The sequence below is a fragment of the Gorilla gorilla genome, chromosome 5 (assembly GCF_029281585.2).
Source record: "Gorilla gorilla gorilla isolate KB3781 chromosome 5, NHGRI_mGorGor1-v2.1_pri, whole genome shotgun sequence".
NCBI classification, from domain to species: Eukaryota; Metazoa; Chordata; class Mammalia; order Primates; family Hominidae; genus Gorilla; species Gorilla gorilla.
The window spans coordinates 24,156,169-24,169,499 of record NC_073229.2 but is presented as its reverse complement, the minus strand read 5'-3'; the positions used below and the strand labels follow the sequence as shown (position 1 = coordinate 24,169,499).

The window sequence follows — 13,331 nt, the reverse complement described above, 5'->3', positions numbered from 1 at the left end:
TGAGGGACAGAGGGGCAACTCTGGTGAGGATCAGTGTCCCGGGAATTTTTCAGGCAGTGTGGAGTCTGCTTTCAGTCCTGAAGGAATGCATGAGCTGGTGGAGGCCATGACAGCATAGGAATGTAAAACAGTTCCACATCCTCTTGGAATCAAGAGGCATGCATTCACATCCTGTCTTGGTGGGACCTGGTAAAGTCAGGTAGTCAGGCTGGGAATCAAAGAGATTGGATTTTTTATGTCCTATGTCTCCCTAGCTTCAAATCCACCCTCTCTAGAGTAGATTGCAAAAAGGGGAATTTCCGTTACGGCATGTAGCATTCGTCCTATGAAGAAACCCCCTCGCTCAGTGACTTACACGAAAAACTGGGGTATAAAACACCCATAACATCTGGCCTGCTGCAGAGCTGGCTTCAGGAACAATTGTGGACCATTACATCACTCTCTCCGGTCTGCAGGCATTGGCGGGTACATGCGGATCATAACCACCAGATGGCGCTGTTGGCCTAAGCTCGAGCACAGTCCACAGCCTGGAGGTCCTGGGAAAGCCTGACCTGAATCTAAAACTTCTCTAAACTCCCTAATTTGATTCAAAAACAAAACAGTAGAATAATTCTGCACATCCCAGCGAGGTCAGAGCATAGCATCTGCGTGGCCCGTAGGCAAGTCATCGGTGGTTATTTAAAGCTCGAGTTTAAGAAAATGACTTCAAAATGCAGAGAACTGGGGAGCCGGCGCTGGTCCCTTAGTCCCCGACATGGAACGCTCCAGCACCCGCAGCGGAGTGGCTGGCAGCGCCGCATGGAGGTGGCGACTCCAGGTCTCACGCAGCGGCTGTCTGTGCAGTGCCCAGATGGCAGGGGCTGTAGAGGCCTCTAGAAACCTGCGGCTCGGTTGCATTTCTCCAACCTGCCGTCCGCCCTCACCACCCCAGCTCCAGGCCGCCGCACTTGCTGGCTCTGGCCACCGCCAAAGCCCTAGGGACGGTGCGCTCTGGCTGCGCGGTGGCCGCGGGAGCTGGTGGTAAGGGACTAGGTCCTAGGGGGAGAGACTTTAGTCTCGCAGGGCCGGCCTCTTTGCATACTCTAGGGGCCCCGGGAGCTCAGCGTGTGCTTCCCACGGGTGTTTTCGAGAATAACGTGGCTTTCAGCCAGGCCAAGCCCCTCGCGGCTGGGCGGTGCGTGAGTTCCCAGGTGCGCGCTTCAGGATTGGAGGCGCCGGCCGGAGCAGGGCGTGCTGGATTCCAAGAGTACGTGCTAAGCACAAAGGCCTGAGCCCGAGTGCGGGGCGTCCATCTCGGTGGTCTCCAGTTTCGTGGCCCACTTCCCACGTGCGCCTGGCCCAGGCGCGCGGCTCTCCCGGCTGGCGGGTGCACGGCCTCCCCTCTGCGGCTGCGGCTGTGGTTGCGGTGGCTTCACTGCGGCTGGTTCCTGCCAGGTCATCTGCTTTGCGTCCATCTGGGCCGCGGACAGGCAGAGGCTGATTAATTTTTCATGGCGATTCACTCGGCTGTCCATCCGAAGGCAGCTTCTGGGGCAGGAGCTGTTAAGGAACCGACTGTGCCAGGGGCTGCCCTTCCTCCGGCCGCACTGATTACTGACCTGGGAGGGAGACTCGGGTTTTTTCTCCCCAGTGAGCTGTTTTGTGCCTTTTGGCCTCCTTGGATTTCCCAAGCAAAGCTGGGGGCTGGGAATTCCAAGGATGAGGGCCAGGAAAGGCTGAGGGTGGAAGGGCGCCTGTTCAGTTTAATCGCATTTGTGGAAAGCCCCCCCGAGCTCAGCCTGGAGAAGGAGCTTGGGGATGGTCACATCCTTGTCCCAGGAGCTCGCGGGCTCCCGGGGAGATGGGACTCGCAGAGTGGGGGTGAAAGAGTTGACTGACAGTGTGGGAATGTATGTACCAAGGGCCAGTGTGGTGGGACCCAGTGTAGGGGAGTCGGGGCTCCAAGAACGAGCCAGTGGAGTGAGCGAGGAAAGGTGGTGAAGGAAAATGAAACGAACCGCCGGGCGCGGTGGCTCACGCCTGTAATCCCAACACTTTGGGAGGCTGAGGCGGGTGGATCATTTGAGCTCAGGAGCTGGAGACCAGCCTGGCCAACATGTTGAGCCCTCATCTCTACTAAAAATACAAGAAGTAGCCGGGCGTGGTTTTGGAGTGGGGGAGGACACTGGGCTCCCAGGGGAACCTGGTGTGAATGTTTCAGGTGTGCTCCTTAACCACCCACACACAGGTGGGCCATATATCTGGGACTGGTGTTTTCTTAAAGTTTCCGCTTCCCTCCCCCATTACATAAAAATTTGAAAATTTACAGATATATATAGAGAAGTCGCTATGCAGAGGAAAACACTGGGATTTGTGTGTGTGTGTGTGTGGAGGGCGGGGAGTTCTATCCAGGTATTTTCCATGTGGATAATTTTTACCTAATTGTATGTTAAACATACATATACGGCGTACGTAGTGTTGTGTTAAACATTGTGTGTTTAGGCATTTAGAAAATATGATTTTTCATTATAAAAGTAGTAGATGTTCTCAATTTTTGGAAAATAAGGAAATATATGAAAACAAAAATTAAATACTACCCAGATTCTAAATACATAATAACCCTTTTGGTATGTTTCCTTAAACTATTTTTTTCCTGTGGCTGTTTAATTTAGTTGAGACCATATGCTATTTGCTAATTTCTAAACATGGTCAGTATAGAAACATCGTTAGATAGAAGGCTAAATGAGAGAGGTTTCTTCTTTTTTTTTTGAGACAGTCTCACTCTGTCACCCAGGCTGGAGTGCAATGGTGCGATCTGGGCTCACTGCAACCTCCGCCCCTCTGCCTCCCGGGTTCAAGCAATTCTTCTGCCCCTGCCTCCTGAGTAGCTGGGATTACAGGTGCCCACCACCACGCCTGGCTAATTTTTGTATTTTTAGTAGAGACGGGGTTTCACCATGTTGGTCAGGCTGGTCTGGAACTCCTGACCTCGTGATCTGCCCATCTCAGCCTCCCGAGAGAGGTTTCTTAATCTCAGTGCGTCCCAGGGCTCCATGACACAATGTCTCCCTCTGCACCACTTCACCCCAACACTTGTGGAAGAGCCAGGGAGGGCTTGGAAGAAACACTCTAAAACCACCTCCCAAACCCCTCCTCACAAATAATCCCTGCACCCAGCTGCCCACTGGCCCCTGCCCTCTGGCTGTGGCAAGGGCTTGGGAGCTGTGGGATCCCTTCTCAGCCACCTCTGCAGAACATCCGTGCAGACATTGCTGTGTATATGATCTCAGTCTTTTTAGTATATTGTTTGAAACGTTAATTTAATTAATGTCCAATTAATTTAATTTTCACAAAGGAACAAAGGTAGGGCCCACATTGGAGTTATCCTCTGAATCATTGAGTGCAAAAAGAATATGGCTGGCTGGGCTCAGTGGCTCATGCCTGTAATCCCAGCACTTTGGGAGGATCACCTGAGGTCAGGAGTTCGAGACCAGCCTGGCCAACATGGTGAAACCCCGTCTCTACTAAAAATACAAAATTAGCTGGTGTGGTGGTGCATGCCTGTAATCCCAGCTACTTGGGAGGCTGAGGCAGGAGAATTGCTTGAACCTGAAAGGCACAGGTTGCTGTGAGCTGAGATGGCGCCATTGCACTCCAGCCTGGGCAACAAGAGCAAAACTCTGTCTCGGGGTGGGGGGGGGGGGGGGGCGGGGGGAAGAATATGGAACCACATCTACAGAATTTTGAGGATAAAGTGTTTGTGAACCAAACATTTTTGTTCTATGTCAAATTATCTTTCACATTTAAAGTGAAGAGAAAACATGTTCATTATATAAGAAAAATGCCACCTAGTACATTTTTTGAAAAAAACAAAAACAAAAACAAAACCTCAAAAAACTTAAAGGGGATTTCCATTTCTGGCTGTGAGGGAGTATTTTGTACCAGAATAACCCTCCTGCTGAAGAACTGTGAAAACCAAACCAAATAAAATGTAATAGAGTAGTCTGAGAACATCAAAGAGCAGCCAAGGTTGCTGGAATCCAAGGGCCAAGATGTTCGAAAGGAGACAAGTGCATTGAAGTCAGTTCTTTCTTTGCAGCTGTTTTTGTCCCCCGGGAGCATTCGCTGATTCAGGTCCTGTCATGGGGTGTGAAACCCAAACAGAAAGTGGCAGCTCATAGCTTGCCACAGTCAAAAAAATTGGAATTCAGGATACAAAGTTGTCAGGACTTGATGAGCCATGAACACAGAGAAAAGGGAACCAGGGAAAATTGTGTCTTCGTGCGATTTCTCTTCAAACCGTTTCCTGATGTCTAAGCTGTGCATGTGAACAATGCAATGCCCAGAAACCAAACAGAAGCAGCTGCTAAGAGGCTGGAGAGCTAAGCCAAGATGCTGGCACGCTGGTGGTGCTGGGTGGACATAACTGTCAGTTCAGGCACAAAGGAGCAGGCGCCCTGTAAGTACCTCAGGTTGTCAGCTGAGACCCAGGAGACCAAGCGGCAAGAGTAAGGGCCAGCAGGTGAGCGGCCTTCAGACAAGAGCAACACAGGCTCTGATGGGCTCGGTTTCTGCTGGGACGTGTGCAGATGGCCTGCATGCAGTCTGTCTTCTGCCACAAGCAAAGAAAGCCTTTCTGGAGGAAGGGAACATATTCCTTGCCACACCATGTTTTGTATTCAATCCATAGTTACTAGGCAAGAACAGGGGAGGAGGCACCAGCTGGCAAGGTGCAGCGCAGGGGAGGTGCTGTTGCATCAAGGAAGTAACTGTACTCCCTGAGGAATTTATGGGGTGCTCCTCTGTGGGCCAGATGTGGTCCATGTGGGGGGGAAGGTCAGCCTGAAGGCACTTTAAGACCTTGTCCAGTGGCCAGGATGGAGGAGGTAATGGACTCCTACTAAGAGTCTGCAAGAAGAACTGCAGGCGGGCTGAGGGGAAGCAGCTGGTTCCATTGGGAGAAAGGCCGTCACCCACTTTGGAAGACAATGAGCAGTTCTTACAAAACCAAACATACTCTTACCACAGGAGCCATCATTCACACTCCTTGACATTTACCCAAAGGAGGTGAAAACTGATGTCCATAGAGAAAATGGCACACAGATGTGTACAGCAGTTTCACTCATAATTGCCAAAGCTTGGAAGCAATCAAGATGTCCTGCAGGAAGTGAATGGATGAAAAAGCTGTGGTACGCCCATACAATGGAATATTACTCAGCTCTGAAGAAGAAATGAGCTATCAAGTAATGGAAACATATGGAGGAGGCTTAAATGCATATTACCAAGTGAAAGAGGCAAATCTGAAAAGGCTTCTTCATGCACACTGTATGATTCCAATTGTATGACATTCTGGAAAAGGCAAAACTAGGAAGACAGTAAAAAGATCAGTGGTGCCAGGGATTAGAGGGGAGGGAGGGATAAATGGGTGGAGCACAGAGGATTTGAGGGAACTGAAACCACTCTGTATGATACTATAATGATGGACACATCTCATTATACATTCATCAAAATTTGTAGAATGTATAACAGCAAGAGTGAGGTCTAATGTAAACTGTGGGCTTTGAGTGATGATGTGTCAATGTAGGCTCATCAATTGTAACGAATGTACCACACTGGAGGGGATGTTGATATGGGGGGCTGTAAATGTGTGGGGCTGTGCATGTGGCGGTCACCTCCTTGTCTACCTGAATTAAGAGTTATGCCTGTACCTTCTCAATTTCGCTGCAAGCCTAAAACTGCACTAAAAAAAATTTCTGATTAAAAATTAAAAAAAAGCATCACCCATGTCTCATGCATTGCAATTGGAAAAATCCAACAGGAGAATCTTTGAAGTACCCACAAGGTGTCTATGAGAGAAAGAAGCAGCCAGCCATACTTGTCGCAAAGATGGCCCTGCTGTAGTGTGGCTCCTTGTCCCTAATCCCCTCTCCCCTGGTCCTGATTCTGGAGGAGTCAAAGACTACAACTGGCCAGCTATGGTGGGAAGGGAATGCTGGGAAGACGGGAAAGAGGGAAGAGGGGTAATACCCATAGTTCTCTTTGCAGGTGGCAGGAGGAGAGGAGATTTAATATTCAATCAAAGGGCTTTGGCTACTGCCAGGGACTGGATATGTTAGTTTCTGACCTGTGACTGTGTTAGCAACTTAAAGTGACAGTAGAACCTGAGAGTGAGCTGAAATGTCATGACAAGTGTTCAGCTGAGGATCTCCAGGCACCTTGCAGAAACAAACATAAATCATCTCTGGAGGAAAGCATTTCTCTGCAAGCCCCTCCGAATCCCATGGCTTAAATCCAACCTCATATGAACTCAAAAGTTACCAGCACCCAAGAAAGCAAGAACTCTAATAACTAAGGAACACATCATCTTTTCAAAAGTACATGCAACATTTGCAAAAATTGGCATGCAGTAGTCCTTAAAGCAAGTCCAGAAAATCTTCAAAGAATTACTATCAGAGACACATAACATAGAATTATAACGGGAATACTAATTACCAAAACAGAGGATAAAGTTAAAGAGGTAATTTGAGGAAAATCAAAGTGAATATATGAGAAAAGAAGAAGGATTAAGAATTAGTGAACTACAGAGCCAACTTAAGTTAGGGGAAAAAAGAAAACAGAATAAACTCAAGAAAGCAGCAGGAATGAAAAAATAAAAACAAAGAAAAGTAGAGGAATAAATGAAATAGTAAACTAAAGTACACCAGAGAGATTTGACAATGTCAGAAGTTGTGTTTTGAAATACACTAACAATACAGATAAAACTCCAATGACTTTACTCTATGGAAATGAGAGATGGCACAAACACAATTAGGAATAAAAAAAGGTATATACTCATGAGTACAGAAGACATGATGAAAGAAAATTATATAAAAAGTTACATGCTAGTAATTAGAATGTTTAGATAAAAGCACAAATTTCTAGAAACATCTAACTAGCCAAAACTAGTTCAAGGAAAAAATAACATAAACAATCCTATAATGATTAATTAAAGGTAAAATTAGTAGTTTAAAATGTTCTCATAAAGAAACCCAGGCCTCGGCAACATGGCAAAACCCCATCTCTACAAAAAACACAAAAATTAGTTGGGTGTGGTGGCACGTGCCTGTGGTTCCAGCTACTTGGGAGGCTGAGGCTGGAGGGATCATTTGAGCCCAGGTGATCAAGGTTGCTCATTCAATTATAATCACACCACTGCACTCCAGCCTGGGTGACAAAGTGAGACCCTGTCAAAAGAAAAGAAACCCAGGCCCAGATCCTTGATAGGTGAGTTTTACCAATCTTTCAAGGAAGAGATAATTATACTACAGAAGATCTTCCTGAGAGTTAGAAAAAGAGGGAGTTTATTTTCTAAGGCTACTATCATCTTGATTCCAAAACAAGACAAAAATAATATGAACTTACTTATGAACATTGTCACAATATCTTAAATATTGGTAAATTAAATCCAGCAATGTATGAAAAACATGGTCACATTGGGTTATATTGGGATAAAAATTAGCTTAACAATAGAAAATTATTTTATTGAATTTGTCAGTCACCACATTAGAGGAGAAAAGCATTAAGACGATGTCAACAGATGCACACAAAGCACTCGATAATGTTCAACATCTATTCATAATTACCATTACTACCAGTGTAATTTGTAAATTCAATGCAAGCTACGATAGGAATAAGTGCAGATTTATAAGCAATGCTAATTCTAAAATGTATGCAGAAAAGCAAATATCCAACAATAACTGAGAAATTCCTGCAGAAGAAAAGGTGCAAGTGGGGATCCTGCCTTATCAGAAATCAAGGTTTAGTATAAAGCTCTAATAATTATTATAATCCAGTATTGGCTCAGATCTACAGAAATATACACCAATGGAACAGAACCGAGAACCAGAAACAGACCCCATTCATAGAAATATGATTTGCCCAGTGAAGAAAGAATGGGCTGTCCAATAAGTAATGTGGAGGTAATTGGCTATTTATGAGGAAAAAAGGAAACTGGATTCCTTCATCACACCATACACCATAATCAATTCCACACGGATTACAGACCTTTACAAAAAAATTAGGAGAATGTCCTTAGGTTCTTGCAATAGAAAGGATTTCTTAAACAAGGTATGAAATAAAAGCCATAACAAGAGGATGATAAATTTAATCACAGAGAAACAGGGCCAGGTCATGCACAGCCCTGTAGGCTCAAGAAAGGGACTTGGTGGTCATGCTTGGAAAGGCAGTGGAGGGTTTTGAGCAAGAGTATTATGTATTTTACACTTTTAAGAACAAGAACCACTTTGGCTTTGTGAATAATAGACTGTAGAAGGCAGGAATTTGGACGACTGAAAGTAGCTAGCGAGAAGTCTCTTACAGCAGCCTAGTCATGAGCTCATGGAGCTTGGATAAGGTGGTTATGGTTGAGACAGACGGAATGGAATCAGTATCTATTTTGTGAGAGGAACTCGTAGAGTAGGCATAGATTTTAACTGAATGAGCTAAATCAAAGATAAGTCAGAAGATTTTTGGCCTGAGCAACTAGGCAGCTGTGATGCTATTTACTGAAATGGAGAATCCAAGGAAGGAACTATTTAAGGGGCCGCGGAGAAAGGATCCAGGAATTGTGTCTTGCCTTTTAGCCAACCAGTCAGCTTGGTAAAGAAGGCATTTAGATACATGAGTACAGAGCTGAGGTCAGGAGTGGAGATACATAAATTTGGAGAGTCATCAGTATATAGATGGTATTTATAGACATAAATTAGGTAATTTGGGACCATGCCACAAAGGATCTATGTGTCAAACAAAAGCATTTACTCAACCTGGAATATTTATGTGCTCAAAAAATATTTGATGATTCAAAGTTTTTGGGACTACTTGTATTAGATTTGTTACTTTCTTACAATGTAATAAACAAACAAAATTAACACTTTGTCTAGTGATTCTTATTAATGAATATTAAACCGTCTTAGCATTTGCATTTAGTAATAGAAAACACATCAGACAGAGTTGGGAGAATAGGGTTTTTGTGCTTGCTCTGCTGCTTCTAAGTTATGAGATCTTGAGTAAGTCATTAATCCCTTTTTCTTACAGATTTCTCAAGGGTGTTGGACCAAATGCCTTCTAAGATTCTATGATTACAACGGAAGATGCATTATAAAAAACATTCTTTGTAGCAACATTAGCATTTCCGTTTCGAGGAACTGGCTTTGTTTAAAAAAATAGCAAATCACATGTGGTTAGCAGGAGAAAAGGAAATAGAAGAGCTAAATGTTCTGCACTTGCAGTCAGCAGGATTTAGGAATTGAGAGGAGAGAGAGGAAAAGAGAGGGAACTTAGCAAGATGCTGAGGGGGCAGAAGCTTCACTAGGGTTGGTGTGACCAGCAATCCCATGGCAGGGAGGCGAGCCAAAGTGGTTTTGGAACCAGGTTATACTATCCTCATCTGTTGTTTGCATTGCTATGATGTAAATTTCTTTGATCTTCTCCCACCTCCTGTATAAAGTCTGCCAAGTGGAGTATTGGTGTGAACATGGGCTTTACTTATTGCTTGTTTTCTGAATTTTGTTTGTTTGGGAAGAAAAGCCACTTCCATATCTGGATTGATTTGGTACAGAACAGAAGCAGCCTGTAGAGGACTATGCTAGGATCCACATTGACATCCAATTCAGTAGAAATACAGGCCTGCAGTCAGGGGTAACCATAAGAATGTGAGGCTCCTCTGGGAAGCCCCGTCCATCATTGATTGGCAGGGTGCCAGACTGTCCGCAAATCTTGGTCCTGGCATTTAATCCAAGGAAGTTAAAAGATCAGGGTGACCCTCAGCTCTCACTGGCTCTCATTGGCTCTGTATGCACAAAACTTGTAGATTCTGAACAATTCTGAGTATTCCACCAGTTCTTCATATAATACTTATGTTGCTATGACAGACTTCTTTGCATTATTTGAAGCAATTCCATCTATGTATTTTTCTACTTCTGATTGGTATTTATATAAAGAGACTCTTAAAACCATTTTTATCTAGTCATTTATATTTTAATCTAGCTTTTAATAGGAATTTGTGGAGAAACAGAACATGAGTTTAAAACAAGCTTGTATTCACAAGTGAGTCACATGCTAAAACGAGATTTCTTTCTTTCTTTCTTCTTTCTCTTTCTTTCTTTCTTTCTCTTTCTTTCCTTTTCTTTCTTTCTTTCTCCTTCCTTCCTCCCCCCCTTCCCCCCCTTCCCCTTTTCTCCCCTTCTCCTCTTCCCCTCTTTCTGTCTCTCTTTCTTTCTTGGAGGGTCTCACCCTGTCACCAAGGCTGGACTGCAGTGGCGTGATCATGGCTCACTGCAGCCTCCACATTCTGGACTCAAGCAATCCTCCTACTTCAGCCTCCTGAACAGCTGGCACTACAGGTGTGCATCACCACACCTGGCTAGTTTTTTTTTTTTTTTTTTTTTTTTGTATTTTTTGTAGAGATGGGTTTTCCCCATGTTGCCCAGGCTAGTCTCCAGCTCCTGGGCAAGTGATCCTCCTGCTTCAGCCTCCCAGAGTGCTGGGATTATAGGCATGAGCAACCACACCCAGTTCAACAGGATATTTTCTAATGCAGAAGAAGGAAGAATTGTATTTATCTTTTTCTTATGCAAGAATTTTTTGTTTGTTTATCTGCACAGGATGACAAGGAACTATTCAGCATGAAGAGGAAAAAAGACAAAAACTAGAATTCATTGGAAAAAGTGTTGGGGGTTAACCTAAGTTTTAAAATTTCCTCTTAGCAATTAGATCTATTGTCCAATTTCCCCCTAATTATTCTAAAATAAAAATTTGAAAACTCATGATTGTTTTTAATTATTTTATTTTTTGAATGTTCAAACAAAATTTATGTATAAGAAATGTAGTGTGGGCTGGGTGTGGTGGCTTACATCTGTAATCCCATCACTTTGGGAGGCTGAGGTGGGTGGATCGTGAGGTCAGGAGTTTCAGACCAGCCTGGTCAACATGGTGAAACCCCGTTTCTACTAAAAATACAAAAAATGGCCGGGTGTGGTGGCTCACGCCTATAATCACAGCACTTTGGGAGGCCAAGGGGGTTGGATCATGAGGTCAGGAGTTCGAGACCAGCCTGGCCAAGATGGTGAAACCCTGTCTCTACTAAAAATACAAAAATTAGCCGGGCGTGGTAGCACATGCCTGTAATCCCAGCTATTCCGGAGGTTGAGGCAGGAGAGTTGCTTGAACCCGGGAAGTGGAGGTTGCAGTGAGCCGAGATCATGCCACTGCACTCTAGCCTGGGTGACAGAGCAAGACTCTGTCTCAAAAAAAAAAAAAAAAAAAAAGAAATTAGCCGGGCTTGTTGGAGTGCGCCTGTAATCCCTGCTACTCTGGAGGCTGAGGCAGGAGAATCTCTTGAACCCGGGAGGCGGAGGTTGCACCATTGCACTCCAGTTTAGGCAACAAGAGCGAAACTCCATCTCAAAAAAAAAAAAAATGTAGTGTGATAATTTCATGCTGAGACATTCAGCAGTCAATACAGTTGAAGGATACAGAGCAGCTCCACACTGATACATTGGCGAAATCAGGAAGAGCAAATGCACCACCCGGATCTAAATGTCTGCAGACCACTTCATACATACTCCTTTGGAAACATCACTCTTTCTGAAAAGATCTTGTCAGCTAAGGAAGAGAACGAGTACATATATAATCATAAACACACACTAATCATGACTTTATTTAAAAATTAAACAATATGGTGGCAACATTGATTATGTAAATTTCTAAAATGTTGCATCTTAGGTTTAGTTGGCAAAGACCATATTTAGAAATAAGGATGAGCTTAGTCTTCCAGGTAGAAATCAGATACACTAAACTGTACAAAAATAGTAGTTTCCTATTGTTTGAAAATACTAGTTTAAGATTGTAAAAATGCGTAGATCTTTAATAAAAGAATTGGCTGTGCAAGAATTCTCCCCTTTCACAGTATTCCTTTTTATTTCAAATGCTAGTTATTGGTTATGCTGTAGGATTTAACTATTACAACAAGAAAAGGCAACTATTTAGGGAAGAGGCAGATACAGGAGAAAGGAATGTATATAAGTCATTTTTTTTAAGGTACAATAAGCTTAATAGTGTTTTAGGAAGACAAGATAAAAATTATTTAAAGATGGCTTGGTTCTCACTGAATGAAAACAGTAGACTAAATACTGAGCTCTTTTCTGTGAATCTAGTGATCAATGCCTTGGTTGCCATATTGGTAATCTCTAGGGCAGTCACCTTGGTACTCGCCATGTTAGTCATCTGGGTATTCTGTGTGATAATCACTATCACTGATTTTCAAACCATTTGTTTCTGTTGTGAATGATAGTTTCTGTCAGAGCAGCACAGTATTTGTGACCATATACTTGCCCCCCAAGCCCATGCACACCCATTCTTTTCTGGGAAGCCACTTTGTTGGTACCCATCTGTAGAGAAATTGTCAAGTGGTCTACTGGCTGTAATGTTAGCTTCTGATAGTAGATGGCCCTTCTGGTGCCTGGTGCTAACATCCCTGCCTGGCTGTCTGCTTTGTTAGTGACCATCTGCAGACAAATTGTGGTCTGGTCAAAACGTTTGTCAGTTTGCATGTTGGGATCATAAAGATGCCTGTAGTCCCGTAAGTTGACATACCTGCCTGGCTGGCACTTCCTTGGTTCCCATCTGCAATCCAATTACAGTTTCAGCAGCTTTTAATTTTCCTTCATCCTAACGTCGTGTTTTTCTGCATATTTAACCCTGATGTCCATGGTTGTATCCTTTTGTGCTTGCCAACCTACTAGGGCCACCAGAGTAGCCTGAACTTGGGTCATGTTTCCATCCTAAAAAGATCACTTACTTCAAATATGTCACGTGGCTTCACACCATAAGCCTGAATAGCTTTAATAAAGTTGCCAATATTCTCCGCTGAGGCCAGTTTAATGAGGACTCATTGACTTTCTTCATTGGGCCTGCCTACAGCTTGTTGATGAGTTCACAGAGGAGGATGCCCTCTTTTAAGCCCAGCTGACCTCTGCTATCCAGTTGTGAAGATCTTTTGTTTGATAATCCTATTTGGAAGCAATCTTGATCTTGACTTTGGCGGAGAGCCCGTAGGAAGGGCCCTAGTTGAAGTCAGCCATGATGGTTCGGGTGGTGGGAAGAGGCTGCACTCGGGGGTCCTGATCTCTCGTGTTTGGGTTTCAGGCTCCCGGCAGAAGGAGTGGCCCCCCGGGGATGCTCAGAGCTGGCTCTCCTGGGCGCGGTGCCTGGACGCCTGGGTCCCACGGGGTTTGCAGACGCTCCGGGGCCTCTCCGGATCCTGCTGGCTGTCCGCATGGCGGTTCCCTACAAATTCAACTTTTTATTTTGCCTAA

General features: G+C 44.4%; 2 pseudogenes; one reads left to right on the top strand and one right to left on the bottom strand.

The window, feature by feature from the left end:
• LOC109027128 (snRNA-activating protein complex subunit 5-like) overlaps window positions 1–13,331 on the top strand; it is a 283,079-nt pseudogene that overhangs the window by 75,142 nt on the left and 194,606 nt on the right.
• LOC101146162 (calponin-3-like) lies at window positions 12,167–13,097 on the bottom strand (annotated as a pseudogene).